General features: G+C 47.9%; 1 protein-coding gene across 4 annotated transcripts in view; it reads right to left on the bottom strand.

Annotated features, from left to right (window-relative positions):
• Positions 1-15,836, bottom strand: part of PTCD1 (pentatricopeptide repeat domain 1) — a 115,920-nt gene that overhangs the window by 91,573 nt on the left and 8,511 nt on the right. The window lies entirely within an intron of this gene.

Raw genomic sequence — 15,836 nt, forward strand, 5'->3', positions numbered from 1 at the left:
CATAACAATATATAAGACTGCGTCTTTAATGTGACCTAAGGTCAATAAAATGGTATCCCTATCTAGGGTATCAATGTCAGACGACAAGGTATCTGCCCAAGCTGCTACAGCGCTACAAACCCAAGCCAACGCTATTGCCGGTCTGAGCAAAGCACCCGTATGTGTATAAATTGACTTTAAGGTAGTTTCCTGTCTGCGATCAGCATGATCCTTGAGGGCTGCCGTGTCTGGAGACGGTAGCGCCACCTTTTTGGACAAGCGCGTTAAAGCCTTGTCCACCCTGGGCGAGGATTCCCACCGTACCCTGTCCTGTGCAGGGAAAGGATACGCCTTAAGAATCCTCTTGGGAATCTGCAGTTTTTTGTCTGGAGTTTCCCAAGCTTTTTCAAATAACGCGTTCAGCTCATGAGATGGGGGAAAGGTTACCTCAGGTTTCTTTTCCTGAAACATGCATACCCTCGTGCCAGGGACAGAGGGGTCATCTGTGATATGCAAAACATCTTTTATTGCAATAATCATATAATGAATACTTTTGGCCACCCTTGGGTGTAACCTCGCATCATCGTAGTCAACACCTGGAGTCAGAATCCGTGTCGGTATCAGTGTCTGCTACTTGGGACAGGGGACGTTTCTGAGACCCTGAAGGGCCCTGTGACACAGTCAAAGCCATAGATTGACTCCCTGTTTTATCTCTTATGTAATAAAGACACATTTGCATTTAAAACATTCCACATATCCAACCAATCAGGTGTTGGTGTTGCCGACGGAGACACCACAATCATCTGCTCCACCTCCTCCTTAGATGAGCCTTCCGCTTCAGACATGCCGACACACACGTACCGACACCCCTACACACTCAGGGATATATCTATATGGAGACAGTCCCCCAATAAGGCCCTTTGGAGAAACAGAGAGAGTATGCCAGCACACACCCAGCGACACCGGACACTGGAATAAAATCCCAGTTAGTACAGCGCTTTTTTTATATAAATATATAAATACACTCACTGCGCCAATTAAATGTGCCCCCCCCCCTCCTCTTTTTTGCCCTCTGTAACCGTGTTCAGCAGGGGAGAGTCCGGGGAGCCAGCTACTCTGCAGTGTGCTGTGGAGAAAATGGCGCTGGTTAGTGCTGGAGGATCAAGCTCCGCCCCCTCACAGGCGGGCTTTGGTCCCGCTCAAATTATTTATACTGGCGGGGGGGGGGTTTCAATATACCGCCTCCGCAGTATGTAATTATATGCCAGTGTCCCTGGAGGTTAAAATTGCTGCCCAGGGGGCCCCCCCTGCGCCCTACACCCTTACAGTGCCCGCTGTGTGTGTGTGTGTGTGTGTATATGTGTGGGAGCAATGGCGCGCAGCGTTACCGCTGCGCGTTACCTCAGTGAAGATCTGAAGTCTTCTGCCGCCTTCGAAGTCTTCTTTCTTCTTATACTCACCCGGCTTCTATCTTCCGGCTCTGTGAGGACGGCGGCGCGGCTCCGGGACGAACGGCGAGGGTGAGACCTGCGTTCCGACCCTCTGGAGCTAATGGTGTCCAGTAGCCTAAGAAGCAGACCCTATCATTTAAGTAGGTCTGCTTCTCTCCCCTCAGTCCCACGATGCAGGGAGCCTGTTGCCAGCAGTGCTCCCTGAAAATAAAAAACCTAACAAAAAGTATTTTTCAGAGAAACTCAGGAGAGCTCCCCTGCAGTGCACCCAGTCTCCTCTGGGCACAGGATCTAACTGAGGTCTGGAGGAGGGGCATAGAGGGAGGAGCCAGTGCACACCCACTCTAAAGTCTTTAGAGTGCCCATGTCTCCTGCGGAGCCCGTCTATACCCTATGGTTCTTACGGAGTCCCCAGCATCCTCTAGGACGTAAGAGAAAAGGGAATTTAATTGTTTTCCCTCTGGCTTCCACTAGATGGCATCCAGTGGAGCAATTCCATTGTTGCTCCGTTTGGGTACACGTAAGCAGCTGTGGGGGGTTTCCACTGGACACATTTCAACTTGCAGACTCCTGAGATACAAGCTGAAATGTGCAACCAGGACTTTAGAAGGATATAGCAACTTTGTGTTGCTAAACTCTGTACATATGGGGGGGCTGACAGGGACGACAACTGAATAGCTCCGATGGGCACCCATTACGTTTGGGCACGTACAAAACGATTTAATTCCCCCTGAATGACAAAAGGACCTTGCTGCAAGCTTACAATCTATAGATTTTAATAATAATATATAATACATAGCTGTATATTAAGATGCATCTCATGAACTGCTTCTTTCATTTATACATGATCTGTCCCAAATACATATAAACTTTATTGGATATAATAGTTATCCCTACTGTAACTAAAGTATCGCAAAAGCATTATATCACTGAAAAGTAAACATCTAAAGTCTCGTGTGGTGTCTTGTGTGTTGTGTTTGCATGGTAATTTTCTTTTATAGATTATACGTAAGAAGCTACCAGGCATACATTACTGCCCTCACAGGGGCAATACATTATTTTCCCAAGTAAGGACACCCATATTCCGCTTCCACGGATGTGAGCGTAGATACGATCAGAAAGCACTTGGTACGCAATTTCTAATTTCCTTGCAACTAATTTTTCATATGCAGAACAAACTAATCCAAAACACACTAAGAAACAGGTATACAGTACGTTCAACTCTGCGTCAGCACCACAGACTTCAGCAATGATGATTCGAACTTGAGTGAATGGAGCAATATACATATGAAATGGGAAAAATAAAATCACAGGGGTCAATTCAATTCTGTGTGTACTGGATAGCGCCGGGAAAGTGGCTCCCAGTGCCATTCAATTCAGGATGCTGGTTCTCGAGGGACTAAACAGGGTGTTTTGACGCAAGAACTGGCATCCTCCAGTGCCTAGCCCGATGCGGTTTCCACCACGCTATGGGTAGAAAACAGCAACACCCGCACTTTTGTCGGATCTCTGCTTGCTCCCCCGGAGTGGTGCGACAAGAAATCCTCTCGTTGGGCGTCACTTTGCGCTGAATTGAATAGCACCCAGCTAATTTCCAGCGCTAACCATTCAGCACTGAACTGAATTGAATAAGTACAATATGAACTTACTAATAAACAGTGAATTAACATCACAATAGAAGTACATAAAATATGTGATCAGATTCATTTAAAACTCGGGTGTGTTATACCAACGAAATTACCATAACTACAACAAAATCAATGCAACAATTACCCCCCACCCCCACAATGACTTTGTTATTTGAAACCAGATGTAGATACACATTACAAATCCTATAAAGTCACACCACAGGAGAGCTTATAAATTAATGCAACTTAGCACATTTACTAAGACAATTTCACAGCCTGATTACATGAAAAAAAATGGGCCTTTTTCATGTTTCACAATTGCATTCAACGTGTAGGAATTCATTCCCAACACTGACATTATATGCTATTCCAGGAAAGCACACTGCTTCCTGCCAACATAGAATGTTTTAACTTCCACCACATAGATGTGGGAGGGAAAACTTGTGGCAATGGCCGTAACCGGCCAGACATCGCGGCTCTGCCCACTAAATATTGTGGCAAAATGAATTCCCCCAAGATCTTAGCCCTCCTCCTTCTAGAACTATTTCTCATTTCTCTTACGTCCTAGAGGATGCTGTCCATTTTAGTACCATGGGGTATAGATGGTTCCGCAGGAGCCTTCGGCACTTTAAGACTTTTCAACAGTGTGAACTGGCTCCTCCCTCTATGCCCCTCCTCCAGACCTCAGTTTAGAAAATGTGCCCAGGAGACTGGATACACACTAGTGGAGCTCTACATAGCTTTGCTGGAAAAATACTTTCTTAGGTTTTTTATTTTACAGGGGGGCTGCTGGCAACAGCTTCCCTGCTTCGTGGGACTTGGGGGGGGAAGAGTAGGAACCAACTTCTCAATTAGTTAATGGTTCTGCTTCCGCTGACAGGACACCATCAGCTCCTGAAGGGTACTGAACACAGCCCAAGCCTGGCCAGCGTTCACTCCCACAGCACTGCCGCCACCCCCTAACATTGGGGCGGCATACAGGTACACGCGCACGCTGCGTGCCATGTCTCTCAGCACAAGGGTGCAGAGCGCAGGGGGAGGCACTCTGAGGGCATGTTTTAAAACCTTACTCTCACTAGCAAAAAGGGTACATCCATGTACAGCCGCTGATGTGCCATTCCCAGCCAGTATAACTATTACATTGCTGAGGCTGAAGGGCGGGGCTTCTCCTCAGACTTGCCAGAACACTCACTGGGTGAAATTTTCTCCTGCAGAAACTCCAGTGTGAAGCTCCTCAACGCTGATACAAGTACAGGGTGTTATAGAAGGGGCAGAGAGTGTTCATTATAATTAGGTCTGTGGGTCTATTATTGGTATATGCGCTGTAAGTGGGTAATTTTTCCACAAATAACAATAAGGCGCAGTGTGTGGACTGGCAGATCCCTCTGTGTCTCTCCGACAGACTTTAGTGTGGGTCTGTCCCCAATAGCGTGTGTGTGTGTGTGTGTGTGTGTATGTACACACAAGTGTGTAACATGTCAGACATTGGGGAGGGTTCTTCCCAGGAAGAACCCATTTTAGATGCACAAGAGGGTAATGCGGTGGCCCTTCCCTCTCAGAAGGAGCCGGAGTGGGTGAGAATGTTGCAAAAGAATATGTCAATGCTTGCAAAGAAAGTCTCCGAGTCTAAACAACAGACTAAATATTGGAGGCAGTCTGTGGAGGATGCACTGTTTACTGACCCCTCTATATCATCCACTCGGGTCCTATCCAGTTCCCAGAAAAGGTCTCTGGCCTAGATAATGCAAGGGGACACAGACACAGATTCCGACTCGGACGTCGACATTGGGGATTTGAGAGGGGTAGACCCCAAATTAGCCAAAAGCATACAATGTATGATAGTTGCTATAACGGAAGTGTTGGAGTTTCCTGAAACACTGCTCACAGAGGAAAGGGATTATTTTAAATTAAATAAAAAGCAGGTTGTGACCTTTCCTTTTTCAAAGCATTTGAATGCGTTCTTTGAAGAATCCTGGGCTAACCCTGAGAAGACATTTACCTTTCCAGAAGGATACGTGTAGTGTACCCTTTCCCAGCGGAAGACAGGCACAAATGGGAGACACCTACAATGATAGACACCTCAGTTTCGCGGCTGTCTAAGAAAATAGTTTTGCCTGCTCCTGGTTCCGCCTCTTTAAAAGATCCAGCTAACTGTAAATTAGAAACCACCCTAAAATCCATATATACGGCTAACGGAATGGTGCTCAGGTCCACCATTGCTTGTGCGTGGGTAGGTAAAGCTGTGGAAAAATGGTCTGACAACTTGCTTGTTTACATAGACACAGGTGACAGGGATGAAATAGTCCTAACTCTCGGCCATATCAAAGATGCTGCAGGTTACTTAGTTGAAGCTATGAAGGATATTGGGTTGCCGAGTTCAAGATCCTCCGCTATGGCGATTTCAGCCCGCAGGGCGCTGTGGATCCGCCAATGGAATGCTGATGCGGAATCAAAAAAAGAATATTGAGGCGCTTCCTTACAATGGAGAAGCCCTCTTTGGAGACAAGCTGGATGCCATGATTTCAACAACTACATCAGGCAAGTCAGCATTTCTGCCTTCCGCAGCTGCTCCACCTAGGAAAGGATTTAATTCTCATACGATGCAATCCTTTCGACCCAACAAGTTCAAAAAGGCAAAGGTTACCCCCTTCTTCACAGGAAGAGGTCGAGGAAGAGGTAAAAAATCTACAACACCATCAGGCTCGCAGGAGCAGAAGTCAACAGCTACTTCTGCTAAAACCTCAGCATGACGCTGGGGCTCCCCTATAGGAGTACGATCGGGTGGGGGCACGTCTACTGTCTTTCAGCCAGGTCTGGGTTCACTCAGAAAAACAGGAATGAGACAGCGCTGACTGAGATGATAAAGCAGCAGTTAGCTGTGAAACGCGTCAGGTGTGAGCCTGTGTCACCTTTTCACGGAATATTCATCACCGCTTGGACCTCTGTGGACTCTGCCAAAAAGCACTGCCATTTGTACCCACATCCATATAACAAGGACCGAACTTCATTACAACTACGCACTACTGGTGAGGACTTTCCTGTTGTATTGCCACACTACTGGGACAGACATTCCTCAAGCGTTATTACAAGCATTCGGCCCGGGGATTGTGCAACAACCCCAGGATAAGGGACATTCAAACCGTGCGGGTCCCATGGGGACATTGGATCAAGCGGCAAGTGATTAATCTATATATATATGTATGGTGACTATAAGCTCATTAGTGCAGTGAGACCTATTTCATTTAAATATTTTATTGTAATCTAATTTAAAGTCATTAAATATTATTGTATTTTTAACGACAATCCATCTCAGTCAGCGCTGTCTCATTCCTGTTTTTCTTGTTTGTATGTATGAGGTTATAGGTGTGACTAGCCTATCTAGACGGCTGCTAAATACACATTAATTGGAGCTATAGCTTGAGCGCCCCTTCCAACCCAGTTGGTTATTTCTGTTCTGGGTTCACTCAGATCTGGATCTTTGGGTATTACAGATAGTATAAGGGTACAAATTGGAATTTCAGGACCTTCCTCGTGCCAATTTTTCAAATCAGCCTTACCAGCTTCTGTTCAGGACAGGGCAAAAATGCTGAACGCAATACAGAAATTATGTCAAGACAACGTAATTTCCTTAGTTCCTGTGTCACAACAGGAAAAAGGGTTTTATTCAAGCCTGTTTGTAGTGCCAAAACCGGATGGCTCGGTCAGACCGATTTTAAACCTAAAGACTCTGAACCTTTATTTGAAAAGGTTCAAATTCAAGATTGCATCCCTGAGAGCGGTGATCTCCAGCTTGAAGGAAAAGGAATTTCTGGTATCGATGGACATCAAAGATGCTTATTTACATGTTCCCATCTACCCGCTACATCAGGCATACCTGAGGTTTGCGGTGCAGGACTGCCACTACCAGTTACAAACTTTGGCTTTCGGGCTCTCCACGGCTCTGAGAATATTCACCAAGGTGATGGCGGAGATGATGGTTCTTCTTCGCAAGAAAGGAGTCAAAGTAATCCCATACTTGGACGATCTCCTCATAAAAGCGAGATCCAGGGAGAAACTAGTGCAGAACATTGCACTTTCCCTGACGGTGCTTCAACAGCACGGTTGGATCATAAACCTTCCAAAATCACAACTGGAACCCACAATGAGGTTATCATTTCTGGAAATGATATTGGACACGGAAGGACAGAAAGTATTCCTACCGGTGGAAAAGGCTCTGGAGATCCAGAGGATGGTCAAACAGGTTTTAAAACCAGCACGCGTATTGATTCATCAGTGCATCCGCCTGCTGGGGAAGATGGTAGCGGCCTACGAGGCTCTACAATTTGGCCGAGTCCACGCCAGGGTGTTCCAATGGGATCTACTGGACAAGTGGTCCGGATCGCACCTACACATGCACCGGAGGATAATCCGGTCAACAAAAGCCAGTATTTCACTCTTGTGGTGGCTTCAAAGTTCTCACCTCCTAGAGGGACGCAGGTTCGGGATTCAGACTTGGATCCTGGTGACCACAGATGCGAGCCTCCGAGGTTGGGGAGCAGTCACACTCCCTTGCTGCCAAGGACGATGGTCAAGTAAAGAAGTACTCCTTCACATAAACATTCTTGAATTGAGAGCTGTGTACAACAGCCTTCATCAAGCGGCACACCTTCTTCAAGGTCGTGCCATGCAGATCCAGTCAGACAATGTAACAGCAGTAGCTTACATAAACCGCCAGGGCGGAACGAAAAGCACAGCGGCAATGGCAGAGGTGACAAAGATACTCCTCTGGGCAGAAAGACATTGAAAAGCTCTGTCGGCAATTTTCATTCTGAGAGTGGACAACTGGGAAGCAGACTTCCTCAGCAGACACGATCTCCATCCAGGAGAATGGGGCCTCCACCCAGAAGTCTTTGCAGAGGTAGCAGATCGTTGGGGCGTTCCTCAAGTAGATATGATGGCATCTTGTCTCAACAAGAAGCTTCAGAAATATTGTTCCAGGTAGAGAGACCCACAAGCAATAGCAGTGGATGCACTGGTGACCCAGTGGGTGTTTCAGGCGGTGTATCTGTTCCCTCCACTTCCACTAATACCAAAAGTTCTCAAGATCATCAGAAGAACAAGGGTTCGAGCAATTCTCATTGCTCCAGACTGGCCAAGGAGGGCTTGGTATCCAGATCTTCAAGAGATATTACTGGAAGATCCTCAGCCTCTTCCTCTTCGCGAGGACCTGCTTCAGCAGGGGCCGTTTGTTTATCAAGACTTACTGCGGCTGCGTTTGACGGCATGGCTGTTGAGCGCCAGATCCTAGCCCGTAAGGGTATTCCCAATTAAGTCATTCCCACACTTATTCTGGCCAGGAAAGGGGTAACGTCCAAACATTACCATCGTATTTGGAGAAAATATGTATCTTGGTGTGAATCCAAGAAGTCTCCTGCGAAGGAGTTTAAATTAGGACGTCTTCTCCTATTTCTAAAGGCGGGTGTGGATGCTGGCTTGAGATTAGGGTCTATCACGGTCCAAATTTCAGCCTTGTCCATTTTCTTTGAGAAACAGTTGGCTTCCCTTCCCGGGGTCCAGACGTTCGTGAAGGAGGTTCTGCGCATCCAACCTCACTTTGTGCCTCCTGCGGCACCATGGGGTCTTAATGTGGTGTTGCAGTTCCTTAAATCGGACTGGTTTGAGCCTCTACAAGAGGTAGGGCTGAAGTTTCTCACTTGGAAAGTGGTCATACTGTTGGCCTTGGACTCAAGCAGACGAGTGTCTGAATTAGGGGCTCTGTCACACAAGAGAGTCCTTATTTGATATTACATGAAGATAGAGATGAACTGCGGAAGCGTCAGCATTTTCTTCCAAAGGTTGTGTATTATTTCCATATCAACCAACATGTGGTGGTGCCAGTGGCTTCTGACACCTCAGCCGTTTCAAAGTCCTTGGATATCGTCAGAGCGTTGAGGACTTATGTTGCAAGAGCGGCTCGTGTAAGGAAAACAGAATCTTTGTTTGTCCTCTATGACCCCAACAAGATTGGGGGTCCTGCTTCTAAGCAGACTATTGCGCGCTGGATCAGAGGTACCATTCAGCATGCTTATTCCACGGCAGGATTGCAGTTACAGAGTTCGGTAAATGCCCACTCTACAAGGAAAGTGGGTTCTTCCTGGGCAGCTGCCCGGGGGGTCTTGGCGTTGCAAATTTGCCGAGCATTTACTTGGTCAGGGGCAAACACGTTTGTTAAGTTTTACAGGTTTGACACCTTGGCTGCTGACGACCTACAGTTTGGTCAGTCAGTTCTGCAGGAACTTTCCGGCCTGTACTGGGAGCTTTGGTACATCCCCATGGTACTAAAATAGACCCCAGCATCCTCTAGGACGTAAGAGAAAATAGGATTTTAATTACCTACCGGTAAATCCTTTTCTCGTAGTCCGTAGAGGATGCTGGGCGCCCGCCCAGTGCTCATTTTTCCTGCAGAATTACGTTTTATCTTTTTACACAGGTTCTCATGTGTTAAAATGTTCACAGCTGTTGCATTATGCATGCACGTTAGCATGGGTTATGTTGAAAATAAGATTTTACTTACCGATAAATCTATTTCTCGTAGTCCGTAGTGGATGCTGGGGACTCCGTCAGGACCATGGGGATTAGCGGCTCCGCAGGAGACAGGGCACAAAACTAAAGCTTTAGGATCAGGTGATGTGTACTGGCTCCTCCCCCTATGACCCTCCTCCAAGCCTCAGTTAGGATACTGTGCCCGGACGAGCGTACACAATAAGGAAGGATATTGAATCCCGGGTAAGACTCATACCAGCCACACCAATCACACCGTATAACTTGTGATCTAAACCCAGTTAACAGTATGACAAACGTAGGAGCCTCTGAACAGACGGCTCACAACAATAACAACTCGATTTTTTTGTAACAATAACTATGTACAAGTATTGCAGACAATCCGCACTTGGGATGGGCGCCCAGCATCCACTACGGACTACGAGAAATAGATTTATCGGTAAGTAAAATCTTATTTTCTCTGACGTCCTAAGTGGATGCTGGGGACTCAGTCAGGACCATGGGGATTATACCAAAGCTCCCAAACGGGCGGGAGAGTGCGGATGACTCTGCAGCACCGAGTGAGAGAACTCCAGGTCCTCCTCAGCCAGGGTGTGCCCCTGACCAAGTAGCAGCTCGGCAAAGTTGTAAAGCCGAGACCCCTCGGGCAGTCGCCCAAGATGAGCCCACCTTCCTTGTGGAATGGGCATTTATATATTTTGGCTGTGGCAGTCCTGCCACAGAATGTGCAAGCTGAATTGTACTACACATTCAACTAGCAATCGTCTGCTTAGAAGCAAGAGCACCCAGTTTTTTGGGTGCATACAGGATAACAGCAAGTCAGTTTTCCTGACTCCAGCCGTCCTGGAAATCTATATTTTCAGGGCCCTGACAACATCTAGCAACTTGGAGTCCTCCAAGTCTCTAGTAGCCGCAGGTACCACAATAAGCTGGTTCAGATGAAACGCTGACACCACCTTAGGGAGAAACTGGGGACGAGTCCGCAGCTCTGCCCAGTCCGAATGGACAATCAGATATGGGCTTTTGTGAGACAAAGCCGCCAATTCTGACACTCGCCTGGCCGAGGCCAGGGCCAACATCATGGTCACTTTCCATGTGAGATATTTCAAATCCACAGATTTGAGCGGTTTAAACCAACGTGATTTGAGGAATCCCAGGACTACGTTGAGATCCCACAGTGCCACTGGAGGCACAAAAGGGGGTTGTATATGCAGTACTCCCTTGTCAAATTTCTGGACTTCAGGAACTGAAGCCAATTCTTTCTGGAAGAAAAATCGACAGGGCCGAAATTTGAACCTTAATGGACCCCAATTTGAGGCCCATAGACACTCCTGTTTTCAGGAAATGCAGGAATCGACCGAGTTGAAATTTCTTCGTGGGGCCTTCCTGGCCTCACACCACGCAACATATTTTCGCCACATGTGGTGATAATGTTGTGCGGTCACCTCCTTCCTGGCTTTGACCAGGGTAGGAATGACCTCTTCCGGAATGCCTTTTTTCCCTTAAGATCCGGCGTTCAACCGCCATGCCGTCAAACGCACCCGCGGTAAGTCTTGGAACAGACATGGTACTTGCTGAAGCAAGTCCCTTCTTATCGGCAGAGGCCCTGAGTCCTCTGTGAGCATCTCATGAAGTTCCGGGTACCAAGTCCTTCTTGGCCCATCCGGAGCCACGAGTATAGTTCTTACTCCTCTACGTCTTATAATTCTCAGTACCTTTGGTATGAGAAGCAGAGGAGGGAACACATACACCGACTGGTACACCCATGGTGTTACCAGAACGTCCACAGCTATTTCCTGAGGGTCTCTTGACCTGGCGCAATACCTGTCCAGTTTTTTGTTCAGGCGGGACGCCATCATGTCCACCTTTGGTCTTTCCCAACGGTGCACAATCATGTGGAAACAACTTCTCGATGAAGTCCCCACTCTCCCGGGTGGAGGTCGTGCTGAGGAAGTCTGCTTCCCAGTTGCCCACTCCCGGAATGAAAACTGCTGACAGTGCTATCATATAATTTTCCGCCCAGCGAAGAATCCTTGCAGTTTCTGCCATTGTCCTCCTGCTTCTTGTGCCGCCCTGTCTGTTTACGTGGGCGACTGCCGTGATGTTGTCCCACTGGATCAATACCGGCTGACCTTGAAGCAGAGGTCTTGCTAAGCTTAGAGCATTGTAAATTGCTCTTAGCTCCAGTATATTTATGCGGAGAGAAGTCCCCAGACTTGATCACACTCCCTGGAAATTTTTTTTTTTTTTTCCCTGTGTGACTGCTCCCCAGCCTTTCAAGCTGGAATCCGTGGTCACCAGGACCCAGTCCTGAATGCATAACTGTGGCACTTTAGTAGATGAGCACTCTGCAGCCACCACAGAAGAGACACCCTTGTCCTTGGAGACAGGGTTATCCGCTGATGCATCTGAAGATGCGATCCGGACCATTTGTCCAGCAGATCCCACTGAAAAGTTCTTGCGTGAAATCTGCCGAATGGAATCGCTTCGTAAGAAGCCACCATTTTTCCCAGGACCCTTGTGCAATGATGCACTGACACTTTTCCTGGTTTTTGGAGGTTCCTGACTAGCTCGGATAACTCCCTGGCTTTCTCCTCCGGGAGAAACACCTTTTTCTGGACTGTGTCCAGAATCATCCCTAGGGACAGCAGACGTGTCGTCGGAGACAGCTGCGATTTTGGAATATTTAGAATCCACCCGTGCTGTCGTAGAACTACTTGAGATAGTGCTACTCCGACCTCCAACTGTTCTCTGGACCTTGCCCTTATCAGGAGATCGTCCAAGTAAGGGATAATTAAGACGCCTTTTCTTTGAAGAAGAATCATCATTTCGGCCATTACCTTGGTAAAGACCCGGGGTGCCGTGGACAATCCAAACGGCAGCGTCTGAAACTGATAGTGACAGTTTTGTACCACGAACCTGAGGTACCCTTTGTGAGAAGGGCAAATTTGGACATGGAGGTAAGCATCCTTGATGTCCAGGGACACCATATAGTCCCCTTCTTCCTGGTTCGCTATCACTGCTCTGAGTGACTCCATTTAGAATAGGTCTCACCGAGCCGTCTGGCTTCAGTACCACAATATAGTGTGGAATAATACCCCTTTACTTGTTGTAGGAGGGGTACTTTGATTATCACCTGCTGGGAATACAGCTTGTGAATTGTTTCCAATACTGCCTCCCTGTCGGAGGTAGACGTTGGTAAAGCAAACTTTAGGAACCTGCGAGGGGGAGACGTCTCGAATTTCCAATCTGTACCCCTGGGATACTACTTGTAGGATCCAGGGGTCCACTTGCGAGTGAGCCCACTGCGTGCTGAAACTCTTGAGACGACCCCCCACCGCACCTGTTTGTACGGCCCCAGCGTCATGCTGAGGACTTGGCAGAAGCGGTGCAAGGCTTCTGTTCCTGGGAATGGGCTGCCTGCTGCAGTCTTCTTCCCTTACCTCTATCCCTGGGCAGATATTATGGGGACGAAAGGACTGAGGCTGAAAAGACTATGTCTTTTTCTGCTGAGATGTGACTTGGGGTAAAAAAAAGGTGGATTTTCTAGCTGTTGCCGTGGCCACAAGGTCCGATGGACCGACCCCAAATAACTCCTCCCCTTTATACGGCAATACTTCCATGTGCCGTTTGGAATCTGCATCACCTGACCACTGTCGTGTCCAGAAACATCGTCTGTATGGACATCGCACTTACTCTTGATGCCAGAGTTTCGCATATATAGAAATGCATCTTTTAAATGCTCTATAGTCAATAAAATACTGTCCCTGTCAAGGGTATCAATATTTCCAGTCAGGGAATCCGACCAAGCCACCCCAGCGCTGCCCATCCAGGCTGAGGCGATCGCTGGTCGCAGTATAACACCAGTATGTGTGTATATACTTTTTAGGATATTTTCCAACCTCCTATCAGTTGGCTCCTTGAGGGCGTCCGTATCTGGAGACGGTAACGCCACTTGTTTTTATAAGCGTGTGAGCGCCTTATCCACCCTAAGGTGTGTTTCCCAACGCGCCATAACTTTTGGCGGGAAAAGGTATACCGCCAATAATTTTCTATCGGGGGAAACCCACGCATCATCACACACTTCATTTAATTTATCTGATTCAGGAAAAACCACATGTAGTTTTTTCACACTCCACATAATACCCTTTTTTGTGGTACTTGTAGTATCAGAAATATGTAACATCTCCTTCATTGCCCTTAACAAGTAACGTGTGGCCCTAAAGGAAAATACGTTTGTTTCTTCACCGTCGACACTGGAGTCAGTGTCCGTGTCTGTGTCGACCGACTGAGGTAAAAGGACGTTTTAACGCCCCTGACGGTGTTTTAGACGCCTGGACAGGTACTAATTGGTTTGCCGGCCGTCTCATGTCGTCAACCGACCTTGCAGCGTGTTGACATTATCACGTAATTCCTTAAATAAGCCATCCATTCCGGTGTCGACTCCCTAGAGAGTGACATCACCATTACCGGCAATTGCTCCGCCTCCTCACCAACATCGTCCTCATACATGTCGACACACAAGTACCGACACACCGCACACACACAGGGAATGCTCTGATAGAGGACAGGACCCCACTAGCCCTTTGGGGAGACAGAGGGAGAGTTTGCCAGCACACACCAAAAACGCTATATTATACAGGGACAACCTTTATATAGGTGTTTTTCCCTTATAGCATTTTAATATATATATACATATCGCCAAATAAGTGCCCCCCCTCTCTGTTTTAACCCTGTTTCTGTAGTGCAGTGCAGGGGAGAGCCTGGGAGCCTTCCCACCAGCCTTTCTGTGAGGGAAAATGGCGCTGTGTGCTGAGGAGAATAGGCCCCGCCCCCTTTTCGGCGGGCTTCTTCTCCCGTTTTTCTGAGACCTGGCAGGGGTTAAATACATCCATATAGCCCCCAGGGGCTATATGTGATGTATTTTTAGCCAGAATAAGGTATTATACATTGCTGCCCAGGGCGCCCCCAGCAACGCCCTGCACCCTCAGTGACCGCTGGTGTGAAGTGTGTGACAACAATGGCGCACAGCTGCAGTGCTGTGCGCTACCTTCATGAAGACTGAAAAGCCTTCTGCCGCCGGTTTCTGGACTTCAATCTTCAGCATCTGCAAGGGGGGTCGGCGGCGCGGCTCCGGGACGAACCCAAGGGTGAGACCTGTGTTCCGACTCCCTCTGGAGCTAATGGTGTCCAGTAGCCTAAGAAGCCAATCCATCCTGCACGCAGGTGAGTTCACTTCTTCTCCCCTAAGTCCCTCGATGCAGTGAGCCTGTTGCCAGCAGGACTCACTGAAAATAAGAAACCTAAAAACTTTTTCTAAGCAGCTCCTTAAGAGAGCCACCTAGATTGCACCCTGCTCGGACGGGCACAAAAACCTAACTGAGGCTTGGAGGAGGGTCATAGGGGGAGGAGCCAGTACACACCACCTGATCCTAAAGCTTTAGTTTTGTGCCCTGTCTCCTGCGGAGCCGCTAATCCCCATGGTCCTGACGGAGTCCACAGCATCCACTTAGGACGTCAGAGAAAGCCATGTTAGGCGGCATGTTTGGTATGGTGTGAGCTGGTGTGAATCTCGCCACTAGTTTAATGTAAATTCTTCTCTCAAAGTTGTCTGTCTCCTCGGGCACAGTTCCTATATTGAAGTCTGGAGGAGGGGCATAGAGGGAGGAGCCAGTTCACACTGTTGAAAAGTCTTAAAGTGCCGAAGGCTCCTGCGGAACAGTCTATAACCCATGGTACTAAAATGGACCCCAGCATCCTCTACGGACTACGAGAAAAGGATTTACCGGTAGGTAATTAAAAACCTATTTTTAGACGACCTGCAAGGGGTGGGGGAAGGGGGGCAAGCAAAACGAAGACACTTGCGGGCTCTCTGCACTCGCCACAGGTTCTGTTCCCTCTTGGGAATTGTCCCTATTAGTCGGCATGCCGACTGTCGGAACTGTAGGGGGCAGGGATCCTGGTGTCTGTATTGTGACTGGCGGTCTCCTGACCGCTGGTCACGAAACTACCTCCCCTACACAAACCCGATGCTTTTTACAGCTGAGCATGTGCTGCAATGGTCTTGTAATGGCGAGCGTGAAAAGGTCTAATTCGCAAAATGATTGACTGGGACCATGTGGGGGAGTTGACAGGGAGCAGAGGCAAAAACCCAAGGGTGTGACAACCACTATAGGGTCGTGTCTCAGATCCTGTACACAGCTGCAATGGCTCTAGTGTCTCAATTCCTGCGGCCAAT

The sequence above is a fragment of the Pseudophryne corroboree genome, chromosome 7 (genome assembly GCF_028390025.1).
Source record: "Pseudophryne corroboree isolate aPseCor3 chromosome 7, aPseCor3.hap2, whole genome shotgun sequence".
Lineage (NCBI taxonomy): Eukaryota > Metazoa > Chordata > Amphibia > Anura > Myobatrachidae > Pseudophryne > Pseudophryne corroboree.